A 15,216-nucleotide genomic window follows, 5' to 3' on the forward strand; every position below is an offset into this window, starting at 1 on the left:
TCATTCACTCACACACTCACACACTACGGACAATTTTCCAGAGATTCCAATCAACCTACCATGCATGTCTTTGGACCGGGGGAGGAAACCGGAGTACCCGGAGGAAACCCCCGAGGCACGGGGAGAACATGCAAACTCCACACACACAAGGTGGAGGCGGGAATTGAACCCCCAACCCTGGAGGTGTGAGGCGAACGTGCTAACCACTAAGCCACCGTGACCCCCTGTGACCTACCAAATTTATATTATTCTGTTAAGCTGCTTTGTGACAATGCCTCCAAATACAAGATGCTATACAAAAAAATTAATTTGAGTGCATCTTATGTCAGTCTAAACACAGATTCTTACTAGTTTGTTCCATTGTCATATTTTATAATGTATCATATATTGTACCATTATAATTGTACCATAATCATATTTTAGCTCCTCATAACCAAAACTGCACTGCAGAGGTGAATGTACAGCCTGGCAAACCAAAATGCAGCACTGTAAATCTTCAGGAATATTCTCATAGCAAAGGCTCCCTCCTAGATTTCAGTCCTGCAGCATTGTTTCTGCTTTACGGTTTTGGTTTTATTTTTCTCTACATGAAATATTATGCTATTGCAGTGCTGGAGAAAAAACAAATAGCCAGTTGCAGGAATTACTGTGACTTTGAATTCTAAGTCAGTTGGGATACGTGATATCTAGGGCAGCATTATAGCAGTTCGTAGTAACATCTGGCAAGAGGAAAAATGGTGCAGAAGATAAATACTACTGTGAATATGCAAATCAATGCATAAAAGGTAATATTACTGAGAACTGGATATGGACTAATGGTTGCAAAATCATATGGATTGAAAATTTGAGCTTGGGTATTTTCACACCTGAGTCTGCACTCAGGATCGATTAGCATCTTGTTTAGGGGTGGGGTTTATGATCTTAAGTTTTGTGCTCAACATGGAAGAATTTGTTAAACAGTCAGCACTAGTTTCATCATTTTGCTCTTTTTTTCCTGCCACGCCAACCCTGAAGCGGAAAAGAACAGTGCTTTCTGGATGCTTGACATTTCACTGTGCAGAAATATGTGTAAACGAAGAGACGTTCTCATATAAGGTCATAACGAGACACGCATATTTCGCTGTTGCTCTCAGTGCAAGTGCCTATACCACAATGGTGAGCTAATTACGGTGCTCAAGTCTAATGAAAGTCTGGTTTTCTATATCAATAACCATAATAACCCATTCCCTAGGATCATGAAAGTAAAATCAGGAAATAATGAGACAAGTTGAACCAATCACACTACTCGGTATGTGGTGCAGAGTGCGAATGGCTTCACAACGTGATGCAGACTTCACCAAAGTTCTTTTGAAGTGAACTTTAGGGCAGTTTTTTTTTAAAGAGGAACAGGGATGGGTTATCTCCCAGACCGCTCCTGGGCTCGAAGACAGAGCTTCCGCTCAGATGCCCCCGAGTCAGGAACAAAAACGCAGGTGTGAAAATGATCAAAGCTTACATTAGTAGATGTGGTTAAACCCTGATTTTTCTGAAAATATTGAAATTGAAATATTTGTATATATTTAGGAATGTGTGTGCGTATTTGTCTGTCTGAGTTGTCGACTATGAGGTGAAATTTGGCTGGTTTCTATGAGGAAAAACTTTTTAATTTAAATATTTTGGTTCCTGGTTAAAGTTGGAGTTAGAGGTTGGTATAAACATAGCATTAGTACATGTTTAGCTTTAATTAACTCCTCACACTTCACCTCACTCCATCATATCTACCAGCACTGCTCAACTGTTACTACCATCTCTCAGGGCAAGAGTTAGTTATACATCAAGACTCTTTTCTCTTCTGGCACCGAGGTGGTGGAATGAACTTCCACTAGATGTCTGAACAGATGAGTCACTAGCTTCAAACGACGGGTAAAACCTACCTCTTCCTGACACACTTAAATTAGCACTTATTTTTACAATTTATTTTTATGTGTATATAAAAAAAAAGGTTTAGTTTGATTATGGTGTCCACAATTTAAAAACCTAACTAACAAAAATAAAAAAAATAAATTAAATTAAATATAATTTATATAATAATATAAACATTATATTACCTGTTCATTTTTTTGTATCTGGAATTTTGGGGAATTTCATTTTAAATTCATATTAAAAACAGCTTGTTTTGCCCCTTCTCTTAAAGCTACCAATAAATCTGCATTATTCTGCATTATATCTAGTTGTTTTATCTTAACCTGTGTAGTTTTTGCTTCTGAGTTGACCTTAGCCTGCCTGATTTAGCAATAATTATGGCTATACACAGCTTCATACTGTTTCTGGCTCAGCATGTTTAGATCTAGGGCAAGAGTTAACGTTCCAGCATTTTCTTAACTGCTTCATTTATTCTCATTTGCTCTTATTTGGATAATTTTGCATTGTTACGACATTAAGCGTAGGGCTGATTGGGCCACTGCCCACAGATTGCCTTAGTCTATGTGTAATAGAAAATCAGTAGTGAACATTAAATATTCTTTAAGCTATTTAATGTACAATTAGTCTGTTAAAAAAAATCTAGCAAATTCAACTTAGTGGAGCTGCTAAAAAAAAAAAAAAGTAAAAAAAAAAAAAAGAAAAAGAAAAATAGAGAGATGAGAGAGATTGCAGCACTGGATGGTCTACCAGCAATATTGATATATTTTAATCTGATAAATGTTAGTGGAAATCCTAGTGCTATGGCTAACATTACTGAAATTGTGATCAATACCAAGTATACAGTTGAGAGTGTTGCCAGTGACAACACCAACTGAATTAACATTACAGCTTACAGTTTGAGGTAAGTTAGCTAACGTTACCTTGCAAGTCTTGACTACTTACTTTCTCTGCCTTTTCCTGAGCTTCTACTGACTGTGTTTCCCAGCAAACTGAAATTTTTTCATAACCCACGGCTTGCTGTTAGACTAGCGACTGGCGATTCATCTTGTGCACTTGCAGTACACCAATCTCTAAAAGGTTTTCTTAGCTACATGTGACTCATGTCGAGCAGTATGTGCTACAGCACATGTAGAAGCATACATTCTGGGTTTTTAGCCTTACGGTACATTTCGCTAATGGACTGTTAAACTGGTTAATCCTATTTTAAAATATATAAAAGGTTTATAAGAGCTAGAGAGTCAAGATATTTCATTCAGGCATCCACACAATTTCATGTGAGGTAGACATCCATCTTTGTCTGTATTTTGTGCTTTATATTGTCTTGGGGTTTTTCTAATCTGGTCATGGAGAGTTCCACACAGTTTGCACAATAGCTACTAACCAGCAAGGGCGAAGACTAACACATGCTCCTTCTGAGGCACATGAAGCCAGTCGTCTGCCTCTTTTCAAACTGCTGCTCTGGAAACGCCACTGGGACGACGCAACACCCGCAGAGAAAAGTGCTATGTGGTCACTTCTGTATGCATGAGCTCACAGATGCCCATGATAGGCTAGTGTCACTGTGATTGATAGCACAGAAAGAGAGAGACTATACCACCCCTCCCTCCAGCTTTGCTCTCTTGGGCTTCTGGCTACAGATGGCTGTGGTATCATTGGGTTTCGAAGTGTATGGCCTTGTCTGTCTGAATCTGTCCTCCCTCTCACTAGGGGGAGCCATCAGCAGTGCTATGAGTGTGTCACCTTCTGACAAAAAAACAAAATTGTCACTTTCTGTTGAAGTTTTTTTGTGGTTGCATTAAATCTAAACACCACATGTGAATATTATCTAAAGAGAATTTGTGCAAGAATGTGTAGTTCCAGAATGTTTACTGAATTTTATCCATTGTCTGTTTACCTGATGTCACCAGTACCAGAATTGGGTGAGTGCCGTTGACATTTTACATTGCCTTAGCACATAACATAGATTTCTCATGAGATTTAGTTGGTTTGGCTTTACATTAATTGTGTAGAACTTTGTATATCAGTGGACCACAGTGAGGTCCTGGGGTTGATCCTGAACTCAGGTTATTGTCTGTGCTGAGGATCTCATGTTCTCCCTGAATTAGTGTGGTTTCCCTCCAGGCATCTTGTAAAAACATACCGGTAAATGGATCGGCTACTCTAAATTACTTTAATTTGCCCCAGGTGTGTGTGTGTGTGTGTGTGTGTGTGTGTGTGTGTGTGTGTGTGTGTGTGTGTTAAAGGAAAGAGAGAGTCCCATGACTTTGACCAGGATACAATTGTTAATAACATAGTTACAGTGGAGCGATATAGAGACAGCTCCATAGCCTGAAGCTTATTTTTCATTTGTAATTATCAGAAGAAGTTACTTAGTTAAAAAGAAAGGTAGAGATAAAAACTAGCCTTGTAATGTAGACGCTTTCCTCTGCAGAAGAGCCCCGATGTAACCATTGCAATGTGGAACAGCAAAAGTTACAAGGAGCCGAGGAGCAAATGGCTATTTTGCTAAAATGTTTCATTAAAACATGGGTCTCATGAGATCCAGGTGAAACATCTGGCACAGATGAAGCAGGGAGCATTCCTGAGGCTCACAGCTGCTCACAGATCTGAGTAATCCGAACTCCTTGTGTCCCACTATTTACTCAGGGCCCTTGAAATCATCCACTTTTCCTTTGCTTACACTTTTCCCTGCTGAAAATGAGTGAATTCACTCATAATTAGGACTTTTCTAATTGGAATTTTGAGATGCTTAAGATGAAATGGATATGTAGTGTTCATCATGGTGTAGAGTGAAATTAGTATGGAATATCATGGAAGTATAATAATTAGAACTGTGCATTGGGGTGGATATCCTGTGTCCATGTAGTCTCAGTTTCATGTCTTTTCAGACTGTGTAAACTGTCCGTTTTGTGTAATGTATCCTTCTCTTTCAAGTGATGTATCCTTCCATACTTTATCTTTCTGATTTATGTGATATACTCTATCCCTTTTTATGTGATGTATCCTTCCATACGTTATTGTTATGTTTCATGTGACATATCCTTCCATGATCTATCCCTCCATTTCATGTGACGTATCGTTCTATACTGTATCCTTTTTCATGTGACATATCATTCCATACTGTATCCCTTTTTATTTTTACATATCCTTCCATGATCTATCCCTCCATTTCATGTGACGTATCATTCTATACTGTATCCTTTTTTATGTGACATATCCTTCCATACTGTATCCCTTTTTTATTTTTACATATCCTTTCATACTGTATCCATTTTTTTTATATTTTTACATATCCTTCTATACTGTATCCCTTTTTTGTTTTTACATATCCTTCCATACTGTATCCCTTTTTTCATGTGACATATCCTTCCATACTATATCCCTTTTTTATTTTTACATATCCTTCCATACTGTATCCCTTTTTATTTTTACATATCCTTCCATACTGTATCCCTTTTTTCATGTGACATATCCTTCCGTACTGTATCCCTTTTTTATTTTTACATATCCTTCCGTACTGTATCCCTTTTTTGTTTTTACATATCCTTCCATACTGTATCCCTCCATTTCAAGTGACATATCCTTCCATACTGTATCCCTTTTTTATTTTTACATATCCTTCCATACTGTATCCCTCCATTTTATGTGACATATTCTTCCTTACTTTATCCCTTCATTTCATTTGACATATCCTTCCATACTGTATCCCTTTTTTCATGTGGCATATCCTTATTTACTGCATTCCTTTTTTATTTTTGCATATCCTTCCACACTGTATCCCTTTTTTATGTGACATAACCTTCTATAATGTATCCCTCTATTTTATGACATATCCTTCCATACTGTATCCCTCCATTTTATGTGATATATCCTTCCATATTGTATCCCTTCTTTTTTCATGTGACATATCCTTCTGTACTGTATCCCCTTTTTCATGTGACATATCCTACTGTATTGTATCCTTCTATATCATGTGATGTACCATTGTTTGGACTGTATAGACGACTGTCTCATCAATGTCACTGAGGTTGTGCTTCATTACAGAGATTCATTTTTACTTATACTAATAAACAACACATGATTTACACCGTAATGTTTGTCTTCAACAAGCAGGAGTTCAGTGACGCCACCCTGTCATGCTGCTTTGTAGCTTTGCTAAGCTAGCTACTTAAAAATTCTTGGCAGCAAGTATTGCTAGTATAGTGTGTTGGCTACATATTGCAATGGTGAGGTTCCTTTAAAAGGGTTAAATATGTATGCTCTATTCTATATTGCATTAAGTTCAATTAAGTTTCCAAATTACAGAACTCTCTTTTATTTATTCAAGTATCTTACAGCTAACATTAGCAATGGTCAATTAGCTAGCTTGTACTGGTGATAGATTGGCTTGGTTTGTTTATTTCAGAAAGTGAAGACCTATCAGAATTTCACACATACAGTAACAGTCTTCAGAATTCACACAGATTAGTTTATAAAGGAAAAATTATGCATGTGGGTCGAAATGCCTTCTTATGCTGTATAAATGTATTCTGAACTTTTGGGTTGACTTCGAAAGAAAGGACATTTCGACAAGCAGTCAAAAGAAAGGACATAAGAGTTATAGTTTATTTTAGCAACTTTTAAAGTGTTATGTATTATTTACCAATGTAAATAATTGTAACCATATTTCTCCATTGTTTATGATGTGCAGCAAATTCAGTCCTAAGGAATTCAGTCCTAAATATGGTGACCATAAAAGAAAAATCATGTCACTGAACTCTTAAGATATCTCAGTGGAGCTTTTAAGCTACTCGGACAGAGAAACATGGACCACGTGTGTTGACATCTCATCAATTTTCCTTGTGCTGTGATTATGTTTGTCTTTATTGACTCTAAGTGCTGATCAATGAGTGCAATGTATGTGCACAGACAGAGTCGAGGTGATAAATGATTCAAGATGAGATCCGAGATAGCAGCGCAATTGGAGAGAAGTCGCAGAAACGATGCACTGAAAAACGACTAGTGAAAAGTTTCTGATAAATCCCCTATCTACACAACAAACTCCCTCTACTTGCTGTGCTGTTTCTTAATGTGTACATATGGTGTAACTGTTAATTCCACATTATAAGAATTCACTGATTTAAGACAGACAGATTAAAAGCATCTGCTAGAGTTTTTCTTATATTCATGCCAGATGGTCACAAATGAACACTTTGAGGCTAGACATCACAGGAAACATGGTCAATTTGTTTCTAATTATCTAAGTTTTGAGTGTGTTTTTCCCAACACTTTGTTTCTTTCACATTTTATTATTATATAAAGCACAATAGTAATGAATTAAATAAAAAGGTATTTAAAGTCTAGTTTTATATCTTTATTTCAACACTTAGTTCTAACTTTTATTTTAGGTACAGTTGTTTTTAAATAAACTCATAATTAATAATATTACACTAAAATGCCAATTTTGATTAGAATGACTGCTTATTTGGGCATCTATCCATTCAGCCAATCATATGGCAGCAGGAAAAATACTACAGTTAATACCAATTACAGGGAATAACCACGGTGAGCAGAAAAGCATCTCAGGACACACAACTTAAGGCTGCATTCAAAACTACAAAACTGTATTCAAAACAAATGCTGTATCCCAATTCAATTATTATCCTTCCTAATTAGTATTTTAGATTAGAATTATTCATTCATTCATTCATTCATTCATTCATTCATTCATTCATCTTCTACCGCTTATCCGAACTACCTCGGGTCACGGGGAGCCTGTGCCTATCTCAGGCGTCATCGGGCATCAAGGCAGGATACACCCTGGACGGAGTGCCATCCCATCGCAGGGCACACACACACTCTCTCATTCACTCACGCAATCACACACTACGGACAATTTATCCAGATATGCCAATCAACCTACCATGCATGTCTTTGGACCGGGGGAGGAAACCGGAGTACCCGGAGGAAACCCCAGAGGCACGGGGAGAACATGCAAACTCCACACACACAATGCGGAGGCTGGAATCGAACCCTCAACCCTGGAGGTGTGAGGCGAATGTGCTAACCACTAAGCCGCCGTGCCCCCCCAGATTAGAATTAGTGTGTTCAAATAATAGTATGTTGAATTGACTCTCCTGAAGAGATCCATATGATCATTATTTTAAGTAGATTTTTTAAAGTGTGGATTATGGACACATTTTTAATAAATATTCCTGACATGTAAATGAAATGTGGCAAAATAAATCAAGTGAATGGTAAATGGATTTATATAACATAAATTATCTAATAATGAATAAAGAAAAGCTTAAATGAAATAGGTTTGTATATGGTGATGGTGTGCGTAAATAGCCAACAGCATTCTGTTACACTACATGTCGTGTTAATACGTCCTAGTACTTACATCTGCTTTTTGCTACACACTCAAAATCGTGCTCTGTTTCTTCCCAAAAAGGATGCATACTTTTACTGCATAGTATTAGTAGGTGAATTCGGATGAGTCTTAACGGGTTCAATGGAGTCAAGATTGAGACCTGATTAGCTTGCAATGCTTTCAAAAATGGAAATGTTAAACATTTATTTTCATAAATGAACAAAATGCAGTGAATGAACAAAAGAGAAATCTAAATCAAACCAATATTTGGTGTGACCACCCTTTGCCTTCAAAACAACAGCAATTCTTCTAGGTACACTCGCACACGGTTTTTGAAGGAACTCGGCTGGTAGGTTGTTCCAAACATCTCGGAGAACTAACCACATATCTTCTGTCGATGTAGGCTTTCTCACATCCTTCTGTCTCTTCATGTAATTCCAGACACACTCGATGATGTTGAGATCAGGGCTCTGTGGGGGCCATGCCATCACTTCCAGTACATGTGTGCATCTATAAATAAAATAAAGCGCAAACATTATTTATTGAAGATATGTTCTTAAATCCAAGACCATACTGGTATGTTATGGGTAGAAATGCCGATACATCTAAGTGCCATACAGTACATCAATACAGAAAACGTTTTGTGACAGCCATAGCAATATATGAAACCTTGAGGACGATGAGCCACAACAGCCAGATCACTGCAAGGGTTCCACTCTGGCAAGGAAGAACAGGCATCTCAGACTCACCACAATTGGACCACAGACTTAGGCTTTGTGTTGATTCAGAGTTTCAACAAGAAGTGAAATTCTGATATGAGTAGAGTTTTGGAGTTACATTAACACTGAATCTTAGTTATATCAAAACCACACCATCATCTTTTGGTTATATATACTGTATATATATATATATATACCACACACACACACACACACACACACACACACACACACACACACACGTCACCTGAATTGCCTTTTCTATTAACAGAACGTCTTTACCATTTGTTTTGGATGAGACATTGATTGATTCTGACATCAGGCGAGTTCTGCATCTTTAAACAGCAGCAGCAGGAGGAGGAGGAGGAGGAGGATGCGGTTAAAAACTACGGGAAAAGCATTATCGGCTCGCAGTTACAGGCTAACCGAGGAGCGCTAAGCAAGAGCACTTTCACTTTGGGCGCGCGTGAGCCGGTTCACACTCAGGCAGGAGGAGTCACATGACGGCAGCGGAGACCGAGAGCGCGAGACCGAGACCGAGAGCGCGAGCAGAGCGCTGCTTCGTTCCGCCTCGCGCCGCCGCCATTCCGCGCTCTGCGCCCTAACGCGATTTTTATTACGACATTTTACTCCCGCTCGGTGAGTATTATTTCCAGTGACCCCCTTTTTTTGGTAAGCGTTTTTTTTTTTTTTTTTTTTTTTTTTTTTTTTTTTTTTTGCCTTTTTAATCAATCACTCTGTCTCTTTTTTTATTTTTCCCCTCCTTTCGCTGCTGTTGAACGGTGAGAATTTGAAGTGCTGGTTTTGGGTTTTTAGCGTTTTTTTCCTGCTCGGGATTCAAGTTTTTTTTTGTAGTGTGCAGTCATTCTGAATGGGGTTTATTCTCATACTCAGATGCTCAATGTGTCAAGGATGAAAGTGGTTTTTACATCTGGCAGTTTCGCATTTTTGCGCGTTGAGGTTTGGAAACATTTTTTTTTTCTTTTTCTTTTTTTTTTTTGTCTTTTTTGTTTCCTATCATAGACTTCTGCTATATTTGGGCTTTGCTTTGTATTTGGCGGTGTGGCTAAGAGTTTTGGGATTTTCATGGTCGCCGAACAAAAGCATCTGCTTTTATTTCATCTCTCTTTTCTTTACAGAAGTCCTTTTTAAACCTGGTGATGTTTTAATGTGAAACTTTTCTCGCAGATTACTGGTTTACGTGTTTTGTTTTGTTTTTGCCTGATCTTTGATTTTTCTATTTCCTCTACTTTCCTGCAGATTTCAGTGTCAGATATTTTTTCGGATGTTGTTCTTTTTATGATACGGTTAATGCACAGGAAGTGCATGTGAAGTGAAGTGTGTCTTTTGGGCGAGGATCTGTGCAGTTTTTTTTTTTTCTTTTTCTTTTTCTTTTTTCTTTCTTTTTTGTTTTTGGTTTCCGTGCCCACGATGATGAACAGACGATTCTCCTTTCGCAGGTACATACGGACGAGAAATCAATCCAATTCCTGCAGCACGATTGCGTTTGCAATAAAATCAAATGCGTTTGAAATGTCACTACGTGGCTAATGTGTTCTTTGGCTTTGGGTCTAATGTTAAATCACAGCATTTAACTACTAGCATTAGCACTTCTGTGGTGAGTGTAACTACTGTAAGTTCATTCAGTCATACAGTTAGATTTCACCATGAGCTATTCGACTCACCGCTTTTCAGTAGTGTCAACACATCAGAATAAAACTAAGACATGTAAGTATGATGTGTGAGTAAGCAGATTTGGATGATACTGACTGATTTTGGGAAATGTTAGACATCTGTTTTGGTTTTAATTTTTATTTCTGTCGTATCATTTTGTTCTTCCCAGCATTGTATGTGGCACCACATAGACTCACATGGACTCTCATTACCCAACACGTGGTGTGGCATTCCTGCTGATGCCGATACCTCACCAACAGGAAATCATTACCAAATGTCCACCATGACACTGATAGACACATTGTTTAGAACAGATTATGGTTTTCTTGCATCGCTACTCTGAAATGTGGCGCTCGTCAGACCAGAAATTGGCGTTTCAGCACCATGGACAGCAACCAAAGCGTTTGCTCAGTTCCATTGGACATTTTAAATCATCTTTAATACTACAGATACATTGGTACATCATTAGAACCTATTTGGTGAACTATTTTGGTGAGAAACCTAGACATGAATCTGGAACTGGAATATATATATATATATATATATATATATATATATATATATATATATATATATATATATATGTATATATATATATATATATATATATATATACAGGGAGTGCAGAATTATTAGGGAAGTTGTATTTTTGAGGATTAATTTTATTATTGAACAACAACCATGTTCTCAATGAACCCAAAAAACTCATTAATAGCAAAGCTGAATATTTTTGGAAGTAGTTTTTAGTTTGTTTGTAGTTTTAGCTATTTTAGGAGGATATCTGTGTGTGCAGGTGACTATTACTGTGCATAATTATTAGGCAACTTAACAAAAAACAAATATATACCCATTTCAATTATTTATTTTCACCAGTGAAACCAATATTACATCTCAACATTCACTAATATACATTTCTGACATTCAAAAACAAAACAAAAACAAATCAGTGACCAATATAGCCACCTTTCTTTGCAAGGACACTCAAAAGCCTGCCATCCATGGATTCTGTCAGTGTTTTGATCTGTTCACCGTCAACATTGCGTGCAGCAGCAACCACAGCCTCCCAGACACTCTTCAGAGAGGTGTACTGTTTTCCCTCCTTGTAAATCTCACATTTGATGATGGACCACAGGTTCTCTATGGGGTTCAGATCAGGTGAACAAGGAGGCCATGTCATTAGTTTTTCTTCTTTTAGACCCTTTCTTGCCAGCCACGCTGTGGAGTACTTGGACGCGTGTGATGGAGCATTGTCCTGCATGAAAATCATGTTTTTCTTGAAGGATGCAGACTTCTTCCTGTACCACTGCTTGAAGAAGGTGTCTTCCAGAAACTGGCAGTAGGACTGGGAGTTGAGCTTGACCCCATCCTCAACCCGAAAAGGCCCCACAAGCTCATCTTTGATGATACCAGCCCAAACCAGTACTCCACCTCCACCTTGCTGGCGTCTCAGTCGGACTGGAGCTCTCTGCCCTTTACTGATCCAGCCACGAGCCCATCCATCTGGCCCATCAAGACTCACTCTCATTTCATCAGTCCATAAAACCTTAGAAAAATCAGTCTTCAGATATTTCTTGGCCCAGTCTTGACGTTTCAGCTTGTGTGTCTTGTTCAGTGGTGGTCGTTTTTCAGCCTTTCTTACCTTGGCCATGTCTCTGAGTATTGCACACCTTGTGCTTTTGGGCACTCCAGTGATGTTGCAGCTCTGAAATATGGCAAAACTGGTGGCAAGTGGCATCTTGGCAGCTGCACGCTTGACTTTTCTCAGTTCATGGGCAGTTATTTTGCGCCTTGGTTTTTCCACACGCTTCTTGCGACCCTGTTGACTATTTTGAATGAAACGCTTGATTGTTCGATGATCACGCTTCAGAAGCTTGGCAATTTTAAGAGTGCTGCATCCCTCTGCAAGATATCTCACTATTTTTGACTTTTCGGAGCCTGTCAAGTCCTTCTTTTGACCCATTTTGCCAAAGGAAAGGAAGTTGCCTAATAATTATGCACACCTGATATAGGGTGTAGATGTCATTAGACCACACCCCTTCTCATTACAGAGATGCACATCACCTAATATGCTTAATTGGTTGTAGGCTTTCGAGCCTATACAGCTTGGAGTAAGACAACATGCATAAAGAGGATGATGTGGTCAAAATACTCATTTGCCTAATAATTCTGCACTCCCTGTATATATATATAGATAGATAGATAGATATAGATAGATATATAGATTGATTTCTTTATATTTTTACATAAGTTGTACTAAGTAATATCACTAAACTTACCTCAGTGTTACTATTATGTTTGAGACTACATAAGCTAGCACTGTTTCTCATTGCCTTTAACAGCTTTCAGTGCTCTTACGTAGAAAAAGATTAACATTTTTTAGACTCCCAATATCTATTCCCCAGGTAGATTTAAAACCAAAAGGCTCAATTGTTGTCCCTCAGGGGAAACCCTTAAAGGTTGTAGGTTGAATCCTTTAGGAAGTAAAGAGATCACTGCCTTTCCCAGGAATCCCTGACAAGCTTTTCTAATAATTAGAGAGTCCATTCTTTTCACTGCATTTGAAAGTTATATTTCAAAGTTGTGAAATGAGATAAACATAGAATCTAAATAGCTAAATAACAATATGCACATTTAAGGAGTTAAATCTTAAACATGTAAGGATTTGTTTGGCTAATCGCTATATTATAATGTTCTATACAGAAAATCCTAAAATAAAATGATTTCCTATTAGAAAGCATTCTATTTTAAACCCTTTTTTTTTTTTACCAAGAACCATCAATTAACTAGTGAAATTCTGAATTTGTTTGTTATAAATAAAAACAAGTAATTATATTGGTACATATTGTAGTTCATGTATTATTCAGTGTAGTGAAATGACACATGTCAAAGTTGAATACTAAATTATAAGATGAAAATTTAAGATGTTAAATCTAGAGGTCATGAGCGTCTTTTGTTTATGTCAAGGTTATACTTGCATTACAACAAAATGTCTTTCTATCTGGAAGGGTTCAGTGTGGCACTTTCTCACTCTAGTGACATAACATTTTATTGTAGTGAACATAGCAAATCGATTACTAAACAATAATCTAGGACTTTAAGGAGCTAAATATAGAACTTGTATGTATTTCTTTGTTTTATTTTTTGGAGAGTTCTTAAAGGTTTAATATAAAACTTGTCAGGTCATTCTTCTGTTGAATTCTAAGGAAAATCTTAAAGGATTGATGGCAACCTTAAAAGTGTATATTCCTTTCAGACAAGGTTCCATGTAGAACCATTTTAGGAGGCTAGGAATCCATTGACCCTTAGAAGGTTTTCACACTGGCCACTGGACACTAATACTATTGTGTGCTTCCCAGTCTGCATGACAGTTTTAATTGTTTTTTCCAGTTTCTCATGCATTCCATGCTGTTTTCAGACTAAAATGGCAGTGTGAAATCCCATTTAAAGAACCCATTTTTCTAAAGGCACACTATTCAACTGTACTTAAGGGGTTAAATCTAGAACTTTTCAGCTCCTCCTTCTATTTAATTCTATGGAAATCCTTAAAAATATTGATGGCAATGTTATTATAGTGTTTTTTTCAGACGGGTTTAAATGCATAACCATTTTAGGAGCCAATATGCAGGGATCATTTTAAATAACCATTTTTTTCTAAATGTTTATAAGTGAATATTATTCATTGCAATGTACTGAGATGCCTATAGTATAAATAACTGAATAGCAAGCTGGACTGTCAGCTTGTAAGGACTCATAAGTAATTTTATTTTTTACTGTATCTTAAGAGAAACCTTTAAAGGCTTTCCCTATATTTTCCTATCAAATAGGGTCGACTGTACAATTTACAATTTTATTTTTTTTTACAAAGAGATATCTACAATATACAAAACATATTTTGTAATAGGTCATGCAATTTTCTTGTTGCTATTGTTTTTGTTTACTCATGAGAATCCACTAAAGAGGTTGTGGCATCTCATCAGTTATGTTACTGTCCTTCTGTCATATATCCTACTGCTTTTCATTCCTTTTACACCCCTAGAATAGCCTGAGCTTGTCATTTGATTATAATCATGATGCATACTCCTAATATTCCATGTAGGCGTCAACATGCTTTACAGTACATTATTTCTGTGACTCTGTGAGGCGTGTTAGGGCTCGGGTAGAGGAACATAGTGAGGCTAGCCAAACGGTGGCATTGAGATGTATGTGGCGTGTGCTGAAAGGTGCCTCTGCTGCGCTGATAAATGTCTCTCTCTCTCTGTCATCTCTCCAGCTGGGCGTTATGATATCCAGCGTTAGTTCCTGCAGTGTCGTCTCTGCCCTCCAGGCAATTTCTCTCAGTTATCTTGGACTAGCAAGGCTCGTGCATGAGAGCTATAAATGAGTGCTGAGAGATATGATAGCTCATGTGTGTCAAGATACCTTTGCTCTCATGCATAAAACATTAGGTGGCACGTAAAGTCCTGTTTAGACCAGGCATGTTTTTGTAGGACAGCGTGTGTGTGCATGTGTAAATGTGTGGGTTGTGTGTGTGCGTGAGTCATTTAATCCAAAAATGAAGCATATACTCCT

The 15,216-nt window shown here is 37.6% G+C and overlaps 1 protein-coding gene across 2 annotated transcripts in view; it reads left to right on the forward strand.

The window, feature by feature from the left end:
- The first annotated feature begins 3,700 nt into the window (after positions 1–3,700).
- LOC132845556 (RNA-binding Raly-like protein) overlaps positions 3,701–15,216 on the forward strand; it is a 189,497-nt gene continuing 177,981 nt past the window's right edge. The window contains exon 1 of one of the 2 annotated variants that reach the window (XM_060869609.1): positions 3,701–3,821. The gene's annotated coding sequence lies outside the window, so the exon portion shown is untranslated. Of the gene's footprint in view, positions 3,822–9,490; positions 9,613–15,216 lie in introns of those variants that run through there. The other variant, XM_060869608.1, reaches the window with a different exon arrangement.

Source organism: Tachysurus vachellii, chromosome 5 (assembly GCF_030014155.1).
Source record: "Tachysurus vachellii isolate PV-2020 chromosome 5, HZAU_Pvac_v1, whole genome shotgun sequence".
In the NCBI taxonomy this organism is placed as follows: Eukaryota; Metazoa; Chordata; class Actinopteri; order Siluriformes; family Bagridae; genus Tachysurus; species Tachysurus vachellii.